The sequence below is a fragment of the Bos grunniens genome, chromosome 28 (assembly GCF_055505025.1).
Source record: "Bos grunniens cultivar Pamir isolate PY7600 chromosome 28, Bosgru_T2T1.0, whole genome shotgun sequence".
Lineage (NCBI taxonomy): Eukaryota > Metazoa > Chordata > Mammalia > Artiodactyla > Bovidae > Bos > Bos grunniens.
The window spans coordinates 25,927,149-25,944,081 of record NC_141192.1 but is presented as its reverse complement, the minus strand read 5'-3'; the positions used below and the strand labels follow the sequence as shown (position 1 = coordinate 25,944,081).

At 39.2% G+C, this 16,933-nt stretch overlaps 1 pseudogene across 1 annotated transcript; it reads left to right on the top strand.

The window, feature by feature from the left end:
• Positions 1-10,298: 10,298 nt before the first annotated feature.
• On the top strand, positions 10,299-10,980 carry LOC147343041 (large ribosomal subunit protein uL6 pseudogene; annotated as a pseudogene). Its single transcript, XR_015156608.1, has one exon. The product of XR_015156608.1 is annotated as a large ribosomal subunit protein uL6 pseudogene (transcript).
• Positions 10,981-16,933: the final 5,953 nt, after the last annotated feature.

Here is a 16,933-nt window from a genome sequence, read left to right as displayed (position 1 = left end):
CTGAATTTCTAGAATGGGGTTTCTCAGCCTTGCACTGTTGACATTTTGAGCCTGATGCTTTCTTGATGGGGGTGGGGGTGGGGTGCCGTCTTGTGTATCATTGGACGATCAGGAACATCCCTGGCCATCACCCACTAGACATTAGTAAACCCTGCAGTTGTGATGACCAAAAATATGTCCAGAAATTGTAAAATGTCCCTGGGAAGGCGAAATCATTTTCAGTTGAGAACCACAGCCTTAGGGCAATGCCAGTTATGCTTGTTGGGTTAGCCCCTGTGATGACAGTTCAGCCTTGGTGGCTGTGTGATTCTAAGCAAATCATAGGCACTCTGGGCTTAATTTCCTTTGCAGCCAAGTAACCCCTATTCCTTTGTAAAAATGTATTTATTGATTTATGGCTGAGCTGGGTCTTTGTTGCTGCATGCACAGGCTTTCCCTAGTTGGGGGTTTGCTCTTCATCGTGGTGCTCAGATTGCTCATTGCGGTGGCTTCTCGTGGTGGGGGGTGGCGGGGGGGCACAGGCTCCAGGGCACGCAGGCCTCAGCAGTTGTGGCTCACGCACTTAGTTGTTCCGCAGCATGTGGGATCTTCCTAGGCCAGGGATTGAACACGTGTCCCCTGCATTGGTGGGTGAATTCTTAACCACTGGGCCACCAGGGAAGTCACAAATAAATTCTGTTTTCTAACTCTTCCCCGGTGGCTTAGACGGTAAAGCGTCTGCCTGCAATGCCCGAGACCCGGGTTTGATCCCTGGGTTGGGAAGATCCCCTGGAGAAAGAAATGGCAACCCATTCCAGTACTCTTGCCTGGAAAATTCCAGTACTCTTGCCTGGACTGAGGAGCCTGGTAGGTTACAGTCCATGGAGTCGCAAAGAATCTGACACGACTGAGCGCCTTCACTTTCTTTCACTTTCTGACTCTAGTATATGCATACCTTATGTGGACAAAGTGAGAGGGAAATTCACAGGTTTTTAGCTCTTCTCTAGCTATTTGAAAAGCAAACTATTATTGCCTATTTGAAATAAGCGATGTTTGGACTAGAGTCCAAACCCTGGGGCTCTGCTCTAATCCTCCCTCTACCTTGGTGCCCTTCAGGCCTCAGTGGTCACAGCCTTAAAGGTGCTATCCTATATCAGAAGCCACAAATGCAAATGACGACAGGCAAGGCAGCAACGTGGCATATGGAATCAGCTTGTGAAAGACAATGGGTACTGAGGCTCATGGAGAATTGAAATTACCAGCTCTGACTAGAGGCTTTCAGATCACATTTTGGGGGAGAATGTATACATGTAGATGTATGGCTGAGTCCCTTTGCTGTCCACCGGAAATTATCACAACATCGTTAATCTACCATTTTGTATTGACAAAATAAAAAGTTTAATGAAAAACCACATTTGGAAAACACAAAGGTATGTCTGGACTATATTGGCCAGTGGACAGTAAATTAGAGACTCCTGGATTAAAATTATCTCTACCATCTCTTTCAGCAATAGAGTCACTTTTTTATTTCTGCTAGTTGAAATGCTCTTTACTACTTTCCTCTATCAAAACCTTCTAAAGGTTTAGATATCTAACCTGAAAAGCTCTAGATAGCTTAATAAATTTATGTCTAATCCAACACTCTAATAATCCGAGCAGGGATATTCACAGTTAAAGCTAAATGTGTTTGTTTTATTGACCCACCAAATAGCCCCACGTGTGGTGAGTGTTTTGTACCATCACTTAAAAGATGCCAATGAAAATGCTTTCCTGTATTTATTCATTCATGTATCCATCAATAAGTTTTCAGGTAGTGCCCATTCTTTCACAACTGTGCTGTGACTTGCTACTACACATGGAAGAAAAATGGTATTTAGAATGTCTGCACCCCACTCCAGTACTCGTGCCTGGAAAATCCCATGGACCGAGGAGCCTGGTAGGCTGCAGTCCACGGGGTCGCTAAGAGTCAGACACGACTGAGTGACTTCAATTTCACTTTTCACTTTTCATGAATTGGAGAAGGAAATGGCAACCCACTCCAGTGTTCTTGCCTGGAGAATCCCAGGGATGGGGGAGCCTAGTGGGCTACCGTCTTTGGGGTCACACAGAGTCAGACACGACTGAAGTGACTTAGCAGCAGTGACCTAAATGGCTTGTGTCAATTTTGTGCATGCAGCTTTATTTTTCCAATAAACTCAGCAGGATCATCAAGAACTAACTATGAATCTTCATATTTGGTGAAAGGGCAAAAGAGAAGAGACCTGTAGCATCCCCCACACAGGCCTTCACTGGAGAATGATTCCTAACTGTGCCAGAGTGGGAAACCCAAGAGTTAATTTAAAGAAGTACTTAAAATCTGATATGAGAAAAAAATTTTTTCTTCCATAAAAAGAACAATATCCTGAGGCAGGCAATTATCTTCTGAAATGAAAACAGAAAGACAAGCCTAGGATAACAGCTGAAACCACAAAACCCAGAAATATTTATTAGTGATAATTTAAAAATAAAGTACATAAAGTTAACCTCATGGACCCTTAGAATTTTCTTTCAATTTATTTCTCTTTTTGGCAAAAATCTGCTGGCCTGAGTAGTGGGCAATTTTTCAAATGATGTAGAAAATAAAGGCCCATTCTTTTCCCTCTACTATAAGGGGAAATGGAAAGATATTCTCTGTTGAAAGCCTGGATATATTTATTCTGATACATACTGACTGTCTGAAACGACTGCCCTTTCTTGAATGTTAAGATCTAAAAAGTCAAAGGATAAGGAAGCTGTGGCTAATCGTATGTAATTGCCATAAATTGGAGCTACACACCAGGGTAGCAGGAATAATTACTTCTAGAGAGTTTATCACCAGCAACTTCAAATCCAAGGGGACAACAGTGAAGTCAATTTTCCATGTACAGGCACAATGACTGGTAACCAGAGTTAATGACCTGGCTACTGGAAAAAGCCTGGGAGAGGCAGAACAGTGTTTCAATCAAAAATTCATTGAACTGCAGCTATGGAAAAATCCTTAGAAATCATATAATCCAATCTCTTCTTCGTGTAGAAAAGGAAGTCGTCTTTTCTAGTCTTTTCAAATCTCCTACGGTAAAAACACTTGGACGAGCCATAAAGCATGGTCTTCTGACTCCCTTCCAGTATTCTTTTCTTCAGGTTGTTTCTCAAGATGGTCAATAGCCTCTTCTTTTAGGACAGATTCATAGTTGAAATTCAGAACCTAATTGGTTACTGACATTGATTTGGCATTTATAACATTAAGACTGACATTCAACCTGGATCCTTTCTAGGTCAGTTATCTGACTGCTAATTCATATGAATGCACCCCAGCTGAAGCATTCATTGGGTGGGCTGGAATTTCTTCTTCTTCTTCTTTTTTTTTGCTTCACAGTTTTCTGTTTGCATCAGATAACCAAAATACTGGAGCTTCAGCATCAGTCCTTGAAAAGAGTATTCAGGGTTGATTTCCTTTAAGACTGACTGGTTTGATCTCCTTGCTGTCCAAGGGACTTTCAGGAATCTTCTCCAGCACCACAGTTCGAAGGAATCAATTCTTTGGCATCCTGCCTTTTTTATGGTTCTGCTCTCACAATCGTACATGATCACTGGGAAGACCATAGCCTTGACTATACGGACCTTTGTTGGCAAAGTAATGTCTCTGCTTTTCAACACCCTGTCTAGGTTTGTCATAGCTTTCCTGTCAAGAAGCAGTTGCCTTCTGATTTCATGGTTGCAGTCACCATCTGCAGTGATTTTCGAGCCCAAGAAGAGGAAATCTGTCACTGCTTCCACCTTTTCCCCTTCTATTTGCCATGAAGTAATGGGGCCAGATGCCAAGATCTTAGTTTTTTAATACTTAGTTTTAGGCCAGCTTTTTCACTCTCTTCCTTCACCCTCATCAAGAGGCTCTTGAGTTCCTCTTCACTTTCTGCCATTAGAGTGGTATCATCTGCATATCTGAGGTTGATGATGTCCACCCCCCCCCAATCTTGATTCCAGCTTGTAACTCATCCAGCCCAGCATTCCTCATGATGTGCTCAGTTATAGATTAAACAAACAGGGTGACAGCATTCAGCCCTGTTGTTCTCCTTTCTCAATCTTGAGCCAATCAGTTGTTCCATACAGGATTCTAACTGTTGCTTCTTGACCTGCGTACAGGTTTCTCAGGAGACAGGTAAGATGGTCTGGTCTTCCCATCTGTTTAAGAGCTTTCCACAGTTTGTTACAATCCACATAGTCAAAGTTTATAGCATAGTTGATGAAACAGAGGTAGATGTTTTTCTGGAATTCCCTTGCTTTCTCTATGATCCAACAAGTGTTGGCAATTTGATCTCTGGTTCTTCTTCTTTTTCTAAACCCAGCTTGGACATCTGAAAGTTCTTCATTCACATAATGCTGAAGCCTAGCATGCAAGATTTTAAGCATGACCTTACTAGAATAGGCGATTAATGTAATTTTCCAATGGTTAGTACATTCTTTGGTACTACCATTCTTGGGAATTGGGATGAGGATTGACCTTTTTCAGTCCTGAGACCACTTCTGGGTATTCCAAATTCGCTGACATATTGAGTGCAAAACTTTGATGGCATCATTCTTTAGGATTTTAAATGGCTCTACTGGAATTCCATTGCATCCACTAGCTTTATTAACAGCAGTGATTCCTAAGGCTCACTTGACTTTGCATTCCAGATTGTCTAACTCTGGGTGACTGATGATACCATTGTATCTATCTTATACATGGTATCAGTTTAAAAATTTTACTATAGAAGACAGAAAACTAAAGTTTATTTTTCTGTCTTGAAGTGTGATTTTTTCTGTCTTGAAAACATTTAGATCACAATCTTTGGAACTTCTAAAGATATTTATTTTACATTTTTCTATTTACTGAGTGTCTTAACATCTTCCAGACTGATTATGGAACTCAGCTGGGGTCAGAGATCTTTCCATCTAATCTCTGCTAAAGGTGCTCCTCTGTGTCGTACTCACAGCCCACTTGGACTTTGGATTTTTTTTCCATAGAAAAGTCTATCAATAAGTAGTGTAAGTAAGTGTAAGTGTGTGCACGTTCAGTTGTGTCTGACTCTTTGTGACCCCCTGGGCTGCAGCCCACCAGGGTCCTCTGGCCATAGGATTCTCCAGGCAAGAAAACTGGAGTGGGTTGCCATTTCCTCCTCCAGGGGATCTTCCTGACCCAGGGATCGAACCCATGTCTCCCGAGTCTCCTACATTGGCAGATGGATTCTTTACCACTGAGCCATTTGTATCAATAGTATTCATAAAACAATATCTAGGACATAAAGCATGCTTATAAAAACTGGAAGTTTGTAGGATAATGTTAGCTAAGTTTTAATCTATTAATATCAAGATGTAGAACCTCAGGAACAATTTTTTAATTGTTTATTATTTATATTGAATCATTGGAGAGTATGATATATTGAATACACTGGATAAACACATATTGAAATTTAAATGTCACACTTGATTTATTTTAATCTCTCCAAAATCCAAATGAGTGATTTTGATGATTTTATTATATAATTATATAGTACAGACCTATTGTGAATGATTTTTCTAAAATTTTTTTTTACAGATTATAAAGTTGAAACATACTTACTAGGGAAATTTTTGAAACTTTGGAAACTTATAAAGAAGTAATAAAAAATTACCCATAGTATCACCACTTATAGTAAATGAAAGTTATAAAATATATTTAAAAATTAATTCACATTAAAATCACATGTTTCCTGCTTGTATAGGAGAGGAAACCATGTATATGAATACAAATATACTATGTGAAGAAACTACCAGAAGTAAACCTATTTATCTATAAGTACTATTACCTTATAGAGGATTTAGGTTGTTAGAAGGTTACATAAAAACATAAGATAGTAAGTAGAATGAGTGTTTAGGAGAAAAATTAGGTGGAATCATCAGGTGCAGAAGGCAGAGAACATCTACCATGATGACCTAAGTGCTAGCCTTGGGTAGCCATGTATTTGGATCTCAGCGTTCTAGCCATTGAGGTGAAGAGAGAGATTTGGGTGGTTGCTTGATCCATAAAATCAATAATGTACAAAATACAGAAACCTCCATGAAAGTGTCTGGACAACATTCTAGTGATATATGTATGAGAAGCTTTTCTTCAAAATGATCCCTTGGTAGAATTCAGTGGTCTCCTGCCAAGAAAAAATTCATGAGAATTAGTTTTACTGGCAGTAATGGTGGATGGTGAGGGCCAGTATAATTCAGTCTAGGTACCTTTCTCTCTGCTACTTGGCCTTAATTCTTAAAGAGTACTAGGTTACCCCATGTAGCAGACTAAGCTAGTATTTAAGACACCAACAAATTATATGTATGTTAAAAGAGAAAAGGCAATTTCTAAAGAATTTATTTAATCAGAAAATCAAGAGATAAATTATTTTACACATTTATTCATATTTTATGTAACTTTGAAAATGATATATTTCAAATTGCATATGGCAAGAGGAGGTACCATAATCTTCTCAATACTTACGGTCTTTAAAGTATTAAGTTCAGTTCAGTTCAGTTGCTCAGTTGTGTACGACTTTTTGTGACACCATGGACTGCAGCACGCCAGGCTTCCTTGTCCGTCACCAACTCCCGAAGCCTACTCAAACTCATGTCCATCAAGTCAGTGATGCCATCCAACCATCTCATCCTCTGTCTTCCCCTTTTCCTCCCGCCTTCAATCTTTCCCAGCATCAGAGTCTTTTCCAATGAGTCATTTCTTTGCATCAGGTGGCCAAAGCATTGGAGTTTCAGCTTCAACATCAGTCCTTCCAGTGAATATTCGGGACTGATTTCCTTTAGGATTTCCTTTAGGATTGACTGGTTGGATCTCCTTGCAGTTCAAGGGACTCTCAAGAGTCTTCTTCAACACCACAGTTCAAAAGCATCAATTCTTTGGTGCTCAGCTTTCTTTAGAGTCCAACTCTCACATCCATTCATGACTACTGGAAAAACCATAGCTTTGACTAGACAGATCTTTGTTGGTAAAATAATGTCTCTACTTTTTAGTATGCTGTTTAGGTTGGTCATAACTTTTCTTCCAAGGAGCAAGCACGTTTTAATTTCATGGCTGCAGTCACTGTCTGCAGTGAGTTTGGAGCCCCCCCCCCCCACCCCAAAAATAAAGTCTCTCACAATTTCCATTGTTTCCCCATCTATTTGCCATGAAGTGATGGAACTGGATGCCATGATTTTAGTTTTCTGAATGTTGAGTTTTAAGCCAATTTTATCACTCTCCTCTTTCACTTTCATCAAGAGGCTCATTAGTTCTTCTTCACTTTCTGCCATAAGGGTGCAGAATATTACCCTACCCTGATTTAGTAGCCTATCTTAGACTATATAGAGAAAGGGATAAAATTGTGCTAAGTGTTTTTTCTCTCCATAAAGTTTCGATAAGTACTAAGTGGCCATGGACTTGAGATCATACTTTCTGGCAAGAACCAGGAATGTGGCTATCATCAGACCTATATACCTTAAAAGACATCAAAGCTTAGGACAGAACAGGTGAAAAGAAGGCCTCTGCCCCAGTCATGCCCAGCCTTTGCATCACAGAAACCAAAGGACCCTCTCAAGAAGAACCAATATTCTTTTCAGACACTCTCTGAACTCTGTAGCACAGATATGAGCACAGATATGTTGGTCTCTAGACTCTCATAGAACGTGTCCACTGCTGTTTTGCACTAAACATTTTATAGCATGTGAAATTATATCTCTGATGATTAATTTCATGTGTCAACTTGACTGCCCAGATATCTGGTTAAACATTATTTCTGGAAATATCTGTAAGAATGTTTCTGGAAGACATTCCAGAATGGAATAGCATTTGAATTGGTGGACTGAGTGACACAGCTTGCCCTCCTCAGTGTAAACAGGCATTATCCAATCTGTTGAGAGCCTGACTTGGACAAATAGGTAGAGGAGGGTTGAATTTACTCTCTCCACCTGTTTGAGCAGGACACTGATCTGCTCCAGGACTGAGACTTAATGCCATAAAGTGCTCCTGGTTCTCAGACCTTCAGATTTGGGTTGAAATTTATATCACCAACTTTCCTCAGCCTACAGTTTTCAGACAATCGATAGAGGGAATTCTCAGCCTCCATGATCATACAAGACAGTCCTTTATAACAAGTTTCACATAAACCCACAGAACCCAGTGCATTTATGTTTTCATCAGTATTCAACTAATGATCACATGTGTGCATGCTCAGTCATATCCAGCTCTTTTCTGACCCACCCCATGGACTGTGGCCCACCAGGCTCCTCTGTTCATGGGATTTTCCAGGCAAGAATACTGGAGTGGGTTGCCAGTCCCTCCTCTAGGGGATCTTCTCATCACAGGGATTGAACCCACATCACCTGCATTGCACACAGATTGTTTATCACTTAAACCATCAGGGAAGCCCTCAGCTAATGATGCAGGTCCTTAAACAGTTATTTGGGAATAGCTTTCTTCAGAGAAGTGACTTGGAATGTGTCCACAGAGAAGGAGAATCCTTTCTTAGCAGAGAACTCTATATTCATGATTCCAAAACAAAATGAGACACTTTGCCAGAATATATCAAGACACAATGCAGGCAAGTAAAGGAAACCAGATTCTATTAGTACTCAAATTAGTCATGTAAACTTGATGCCACCTGTATTATGCATCGTCTTGACTGATTAGGATTCCTGCTGTCTGCTTAATAAGTTAAACTAGGATGGCAAAAGAGCATGTAACTTTGGGCATTTGTTAGATTTTTTTTTTTTAAAGCAACACAACTGACTGGTGGTTAATTTGTAGTTATTTTGTCAAATCAATTAATTTTAAAAGATTCCATTGTCAAGGGATGACCAGTTTGCTGATTCAAACGTCACCATAGAGATCAGAGTAAGAGCAACTTCGATGGTGCAGCCTTGTGGGTCATTTTCTGTTTAGCACTGTAATTGGCGTTTCTTCTTTCCCTTTATAAATGCTATGAAACATGGGACAACTCAGGCTATTGACTCCTTTGCATGCTGGCTTTATAGATCAAAAATTCTGACTTGGAGTGAAGATATCTTTGCTTGGTTCATTACGGTTGTTGGTAGGATCGGTCTTACCTAATGGGTAAGTTTGAAGCCACTGATACTGGTATGATTGAGGAGCAAAAAGAAAGCTCTATCATCCAGGGAGGAGGAAGGTACATTGTGTGATAATTTTCAGTTAAAAAGATACTGTGAATCTCAGTTTCCTCATCTTTAAAATTGGGGTAAAGATCCCTAAATTTTAGGATTGTTCATGGATAAAATATAATAAATAAGACAAGTGTTTGAAATGTAGTAGGTGCTGAATAAAGACTAGCAATAGTATCCAAATAGTTACCATCTCACAACCTATGGCCAGTCCTAGAAAGGACTAGCTCTGATTGAAAGGCCTCTGGAAAGTGTTTCACATTGAGTCTGTCTGAGCAGCCACTTAACGTCTATGTGTCATTTACTTATGTGATTCCTTCAACTCAGCTGTGGAGCGGAGAACACAAGGATGGAGTTGGTGGCCTCAGGGAAAGTTCAGTGTTTGACCGTTGTGGTAACACTTGCTGACAAGAAAGAATAGAAAATTGTGGGAGAGACAGGCTAATGGGGTTTACAGAAGCTGCCTTCGATTCTGCAAACAGCAGGGCTGAGCAACAGGAGCCAACTATTATCAGTGGGTGCCAGCTACTTCACAGGCAAAGCTTTACCAGGCAGCTGTCGCTCATGGTCTGCAAAAGACCTCACCCTTGCAGTGCTGAAGAACAACTTAAACCTCAAGGCCAGCCCACTGAGAAGGATTAATAGTGGAGAGAAAGTGGAAGGCACGGCTCATTGTGAGGAATGGGGATTTAGCCACCTGCTTAGAGAGAAGGCAGATGCCATGTAAGGAGAATTTTCTTCCATCTCACACATGGACACCAGCTTTGTCCATAAAGTTGTTATCTGGTTTGCAGGAAGGAGATTTATATTTACAATATTGTTTTCATTGTGTTCTATAAATTAGAAATCATTCCAAATCAGTCATAGTTTTATTCTTTATTTACTCAAATTGAGGATACTTCTCCAGGTCTTCATTTACAGATTTAGGAATTGATTTAAGTTTTTTAGCTTTCATAATCATTGGCTTTCAGACAATGATCTGATGAGTAAAAACGTGATTTGATATAGGGTCCTTGGTAACAATTAATTGGGGGTGTGTAAAGTCAATACTCTTCTTTGCAGCTATCATATAGAAGGCTGGTCCAAGTGATTAGCCCAGATATAAATCCACTTTCATCACTGATTAAAGGCAAAAAATGTTAGAAGCCAATCACACTGTCGACATCCCAGAAAATGTCAACATTACCTTGAAGGGACGGACAGTTATTGTGAAGGGCCCCAGAGGCACCCTGCGGAGGAACTTCAATCACATCAGTGTAGAACTCAGTCTCTTTGAAAAGAAAAAGAAGAGGCTCTGTGTTGACAAATGGTGGGGAAACAAAGGAACTAGCCACTGTTTGCACAATCTGTAGTCACGTACAGAACATGATCAAGGGTGTTACACTGGGCTTCAGTTACAAGATGAGGTCAGTGTATGCCCACTTCCCCATCAACGTTGTTATTCAGGAGAATGGTTCTCTTGTGGAAATCTGAAACTTTCTGGGTGAAAAATACATATGCAGTGTTCGAATGAGGCCAGGGGTTGCCTGTTCAGTATCTCAAGCCCAGAAAGATGAGTGGATTCTTGAAGGAAATGACATTGAACTTGTGTCAAATTCGGCTGCTTTGATTCAGCAAGCCACCACAGTTAAAAACAAGGATATCAGAAAATTTTGGGGTGGTATCTATGTTTCTGAAAAAGGAACAGTTCAGCAGGATGATGAATAAAATCTCAGTGATCCTGCTGCAGAAACAAGATAGCAGATGGTTCTATGGACTCGGTTGTGATATTTTAAAGAGACAATAAAAACTCTTGATTTGAGACTGAAAAAAAAAAAAAAGAAGCCAAAGAGAACAGATTGGTAATCTCAGATTATACAATGTCAGGTACTGTTATAGCCTAGAATTTGTGATATGTGTGTGCATTGTGCACTATGTGTCTGTATGTGTACCAGATTATACATTGTATATGTGTGTGTGTTATATATGGGGCTTCCCAGCTGGTGCTACTGGCAAAGAACCCACCTGCCAATGCAAGAGACATAAAAGACACAGGTTCAATCCCTGGGTCAGGAAGATCCCCTGAAGGAGAGCACGGCAACCCACTCTAGTATTCTTGCCTGGAGAATCTCACAGACAGAAGAACCTGGTGGGCTACAGTCCATAGGGTTGCAGAGAGTCAGACAGAACTGAAGTGACTTAGCATGCATGCATGCGTGTGTTTTATATATATGTATATATAATATCCTTTTTTATTGAAGGTCCTTGTGGTCAGGACCTCATCATCTTTTAGCCTTGGGTATAGTTTTGGCATGTAACCAATTAGCAAGTGTTTGTAGAATTAATTTCATCCTACTTTGTAAGTAGTTAGTAAAAGTGAGCACTCAGCCATAAAATGTTAACTATGTGCCAGATCCTATTCTAAGTACTTTACATGTATTAACCTGTATTAGATTCACAAAAATGCTGCAAAGTAGGCACTATTACTATCATCCCATCGACAAAACTGAAGCATGGAAAGGTCAAGTAACTTGCTCCAATTTGCACAGACAGGTAAAGGCAGAAATGGTATTTCAGCCCAGACAGTCTGGTTTTAGTGTTTGTACTTTTAACCATTTTTTGCCATGATGCAGAGATAAAGAATTTAGTACTACAGTGATGCTGAATCAGTCTGTAGGGGGTCCCTGCAGTAGCCAAAGATAGTTTATGAGAATCCAAATGAATAAAAATAAGTTTACGGCTATTACTTCCTCTTGTGAAAACACAAAGATGTTAAACGTGGTCCAATTTTAAAGACAACCTATAGATCAGACACAAAATTCATTTTAGGAGTCCTGGGTGGCACTTCAAAAATTGATGGCCTCCAGAATAGCTGAAACTGAGGTATAAGGAGGGAGGCTGATACATGCCCACATGGCATGTTTAAAAGGACTCTGAGGCTGTATGTTCTGGGCACAGTGCTAAGTGATCTATATGCACTGTATCATTTAATCATCACCAAATAGCAAGAAGTCAATGTCATTACTTTTGTTTTTCAGATGGGTAAACTGAGACTCAGAGAGTTTAAATAAGCTTCCCAAGGTCACAGTTAGGATTAGAGGCTGGATTCAAATCCAGTCCTATCTGACTTTAAAGTTAAAGCTCTTAATGTAGTTCCATATAATACATATTGATAAGTCTGGGAAGAAGTAGCTTAGTAGAAAAAGAAAGGAAGCAAATATATTAACAGATGGTAGAGATTTCTGATGACGGTGAGACCTAGGAGCATTACTTAATTTTAAGATTCTAAATGAAAATAAGGTATCATTTTTAGAGTAGTCTAAGAGATTGTGGCCTGAGACAAGGGAGACTCTGGGATAATAACCTTCAGTGGTGGTTCATAGTTCTTATGCCTATGGAGCCAAGTCAGTTTGGCGGTTTGGGACTCATGAGGCTGGTAGAGGATAAGTGGTCTCAGTCTCAGAAAAAAGGAGTAGCATAGTAGCATCTCAATATGTTCTTTCCAATGGACAGTTTCTCGTTCATTGGAAGAGAATCTAGGATATTGGAGCATAAGATCTAAACCCAGAACTGAACATGATTCCCTGAGGTTCCTTGTCCCAAAAACAACTATACAGAAAATTGTCTCGGTCTATCTGGAAATTGAAACGTCTTTTCTAGGCAAGGTTGTCTAAACAACCTAATCTAGGAAGAGGCTTTGCCTAGGCAACTGAAAACTGAGAGTTGCCCTAAATTTCTTCATATCAAAAACAAAAAAGAAGGGATAATAGACTGTTGGGGGGAATCTAGGGAATGATTAGGACACATCTCTGACTCTTTGTAATGACCACCATTACAAAATATTATAAGGCTCTATTTAATTTCCAGAGGACTTGGTTTAGGTGTGTGTCAGGCACTGATTTAGGTGCTAAAAATATGACTCATGTTGCTTGGATTTAAATTCATATAATATTTTACAGTTTATCATGCATTAATGTACATTATTTTGTCTTATTTTTAAAAACTATTATTGTGGTAAAAGTCACATAATATAAAACACTTTTAACCATGTTTAACTGTACATTTCGGTGGCACTAAATACATTCACATTGTTGTGCAAGTCTCACCATAGTTTATGTCCCAAATCTTATCATTTCCTGAACTGAAACTCTGTCCCTATTAAACACTAAGTCCCTATTCCCCAGTATATATTATTTTATTGACCATTGAACTGATTCCGAGAGTTTGAAAGGACATGTATGTTTGATCCTCCTTTAAAAGTCAGAAAGAAGTGACCTTTCAGTATTCTTCAAGTTGTTACCTGTGTTCTAGGCCTTGTCATCTTTTTCTTCAGTTTCCGAACTCACAAAATTGGGCGATAATACTTCTTCTGTTTATGTTACTTGGATTCTTAAACCATTTGAAATCAGGAGACTGATTAATAAACTATTAATCAGTAAACCTAATTAGTAAAAAATTAATATGCAAATCCAGCTCACTAATTTGAGATAATTATTTATTAATATTGATTTTAAAACAATTTCCTATTGCCTTTCATTTTCTAAATTTTTTCTACCACAATTGAGGAGGCTGTACCAAAGTAATAAGAGTTTTCTAAGTCCCACAGCTGTAAGTAGTAAAAAGTTATGACTAAACCACACTGTTTATATAGAGGTATCATCTGAGAATCATGTTTCTTTTCATCTAAATATTTAATTGGCCAAACAAATTTAAAAGGAACTGAGAAATGTGGGACCACAGAATTGTACAAATCTCTGGTGTGTGATGTTATAATAGCTGTGTCTAATAAAAGCAGTGTCTAACATGTTTGAATAGGCAATTCTGTTCTCCAATAATATACCAGACACATAAACATTTATAATGAAAAATACATATGCTTATGAGGCATATGTGTTTATTCTCGAAACACTGCAATTAGTAGATCCAACATCCAAGTCTCTGAAAAGTTTTGAGTTCCCTAAAAGCAGCTGAGTGTTATAAATCCTACACCTTCTTCTAGCTACTACCGTATATAATATTTCCCCTTTACTGCCAACCTTCTCGAAAGAAAAATGGAAACTATGTCTTTCCACTGCCTCATTTTCCATTCCTTCCTCAGTGAATTACAATCTGGCTTTCAACACATTCACTGTCTTGCCGAGTTTATATGTTAATTCTTAGATGGTAAAGGCAATGGACCTGTTGAATTTCTGATGTCCTGCAGTATCTGACATCATATGTTCTTTGGAAACTGTTTCTTAACCTCGGTGTGTATTCTTCTCTTTCCTCTTGATTACTCTTCTTTTCTAGATGCCCTAGTTTAATCTCATTATTGAGCTACACTTACTTGGCCTATGCTTTAAAAGTTGATGCAAAAAAAAAAAAAAAAAAGGATAATGATGCAGGAGATCCTATTCTTTTTTTTGCTGTGCTACAGCATGTGGGATCTTAGTTTCCTGACCCAGAGTCAAACCCGTGTCCCCTGTAGTGGAAGCTCAGAGTCTTAATCACTGGATCATCAGGGAAGTTCCTGAGATTCTATTCTTGATCTTTACTTTTCTCCTCCTAATAGTGCACTAGACGATAGTTATTCTTATCTGTTCCCATGCCTTCATTATCACCTCTACATTCAGTAGTTCCAAAATTTCTACATATATGTATGTCTTTCCTTGACCTCTCTCTCTTACATTATAGACCTCTATAGATGTTTATTGAAACTGAAGAGTTCATTACTGAAACTTTTCTTATCAATATTCCATTCATCCATCTATATGTATATATCTATTCATTTATTCATCTACCATAGCTTTTTGTATGTACCATAGCATCATAAACTAACATGTGAAAACCAAACCCTTCACATAGCATATTTTTCTTGTTTCTTTTCTATTTGGTGATTGGAAATTTCATCCACCCAGTTATACAAGTTAAAAAAATCTAGTGAGTATTTGATCCATCAGGCTGGAATCCCTAGAGTAGGAACCTTGTCTTGGCATTTTTTTTTTTTAACTTTCCTCAGGTGTTTCTATTGTGCATCCAGGGTTGAGAGATCTGCTGTAGATCAGTGCTGTATCAGTTCTAGTGTGCAAATAATCACCTAGGGATCTTGTTAAACTGCAGATTCTGATTGAGTAGGTCTGGGTCATGGCCTGAGTTTCTCTGCATTTCTAATAAGCTCCCAGGTGATGACAGATGCTATTTGTCTGTGGGCAAATGTTGAATATTAAGACTAGATGATTTTGTGATAATATCACCACACTTCCTGGCCTCGCTTAGGATTTCCTTGGTGGAATATGTGGAACATTCCAAAGATAAAATGTGGGTTCTTTTACCATGTTTCTAGCAGTAACTTTTGTGCCTCAATTTATTCACCAAGCTCTGAAGCTTGATGCCTTTTTAGATATTTTTCCCAACATGAACTGGTTAGATTAAGCAGTGTTAGAGTAAATTAGTATTAAAATGAATAGAACAATACAATGGAATGTATTCCAATTATTAAAGTATTAGTTTATCCTTTGCTGGCACACAGGTCACAACACAAACTCCCTTAAATTTAAATTCTCAGATAATTTGAGGTTCCCTGGTCGACAAAGCATAGAGCAAAAATATCATAGAAACTTTGGTGTTTTCTAAGAAAGGGGCTTTTGATCTCTGGTTCCTCTGCCTTTACTAAATCCAGTTGAACGTCTGGAAGTTCACAGTTCTTGTACTGTTGAAGCATGGCTTGGAGAATTTTGAGCATTGCTTTGCTAATGTGTGAAAGTGAAAGTGAAGTCGCTCAGTCCTGTCCGACTCTTTGAGACCCCATGGACTGTAGCCTACCAGGCTCCTCCCTCCATGGGATTCTCTAGGCAAGAGTACTGGAGTGGGTTGCCATTTCCTTCTCCAGGGGATTTCCCCAACCCAGGGATCGAACCCAGGTCTCCCACATTCTAGGCAGACGCTTTAACCTCTGAGCCACCTGTGTGAGATGAGTGCAATTGTACGGGAGTTTGAATGTTCTTTGGCATTGCTTTTCTTTGGAATTGGAGTGAAAACTGACCTTTTCCAGTCCTGTGGCCACTGCTGAGTTTTCCAAATTCACTAGCATATTGAATGCAGCACTTTCACAGCATCATCATTTAGGATTTGAAATAGCTCAACTGGGATTCCATCACCTCCACTGGCTTTGTTCATAGTGATGCTTCCTAAGGCCCACTTGACTTCACATTCCAGGATGTCTGGTTCTAGGTGAGTGATCACCTAGAGCCAGTGATCACCAGAAAAACATCTACTGTTTATTGTCTCTGTCAAAGACTTTGACTGTGTGGATCACAACAAACTATGGAAAATTCTTCAAGAGATGGGAATACCAGACCACCTTACCTGCCTCCTGAGAAATCTGTATACAGGTCAGGAAACAACAGTAAGAACCAGACATGGAACAATGAACTGGTACCATTTGGGAAAGGAATACGTGAAGGCTGTATATTGTCACCCTGCTTATTTAACTTATATGCAGAATACATCATGTGAAATGCTGGGCTGAATGAAGCACAAGCTGAAATCAAGATTGCCAGGAGAAATATCAAAAACCTCATATATGTATATGATACCACCCTTATGGCAGAAAGCAAAGAACTAAAAAGTCTCTTGATGAAAATGTAAGAGGAGAGTGAAAAAATTGGCTTAAAACTCAACATTCAGAAAACTAAGATCATGGCATCTGGTCTTATTACTTCTTGGCAAATAGATGGGGAAACAATGGAAATAGTAACAGACTATTTCTTTCCGTTTCAAAATCACTGCAGATGGTGACTGCAGCCATGAAATT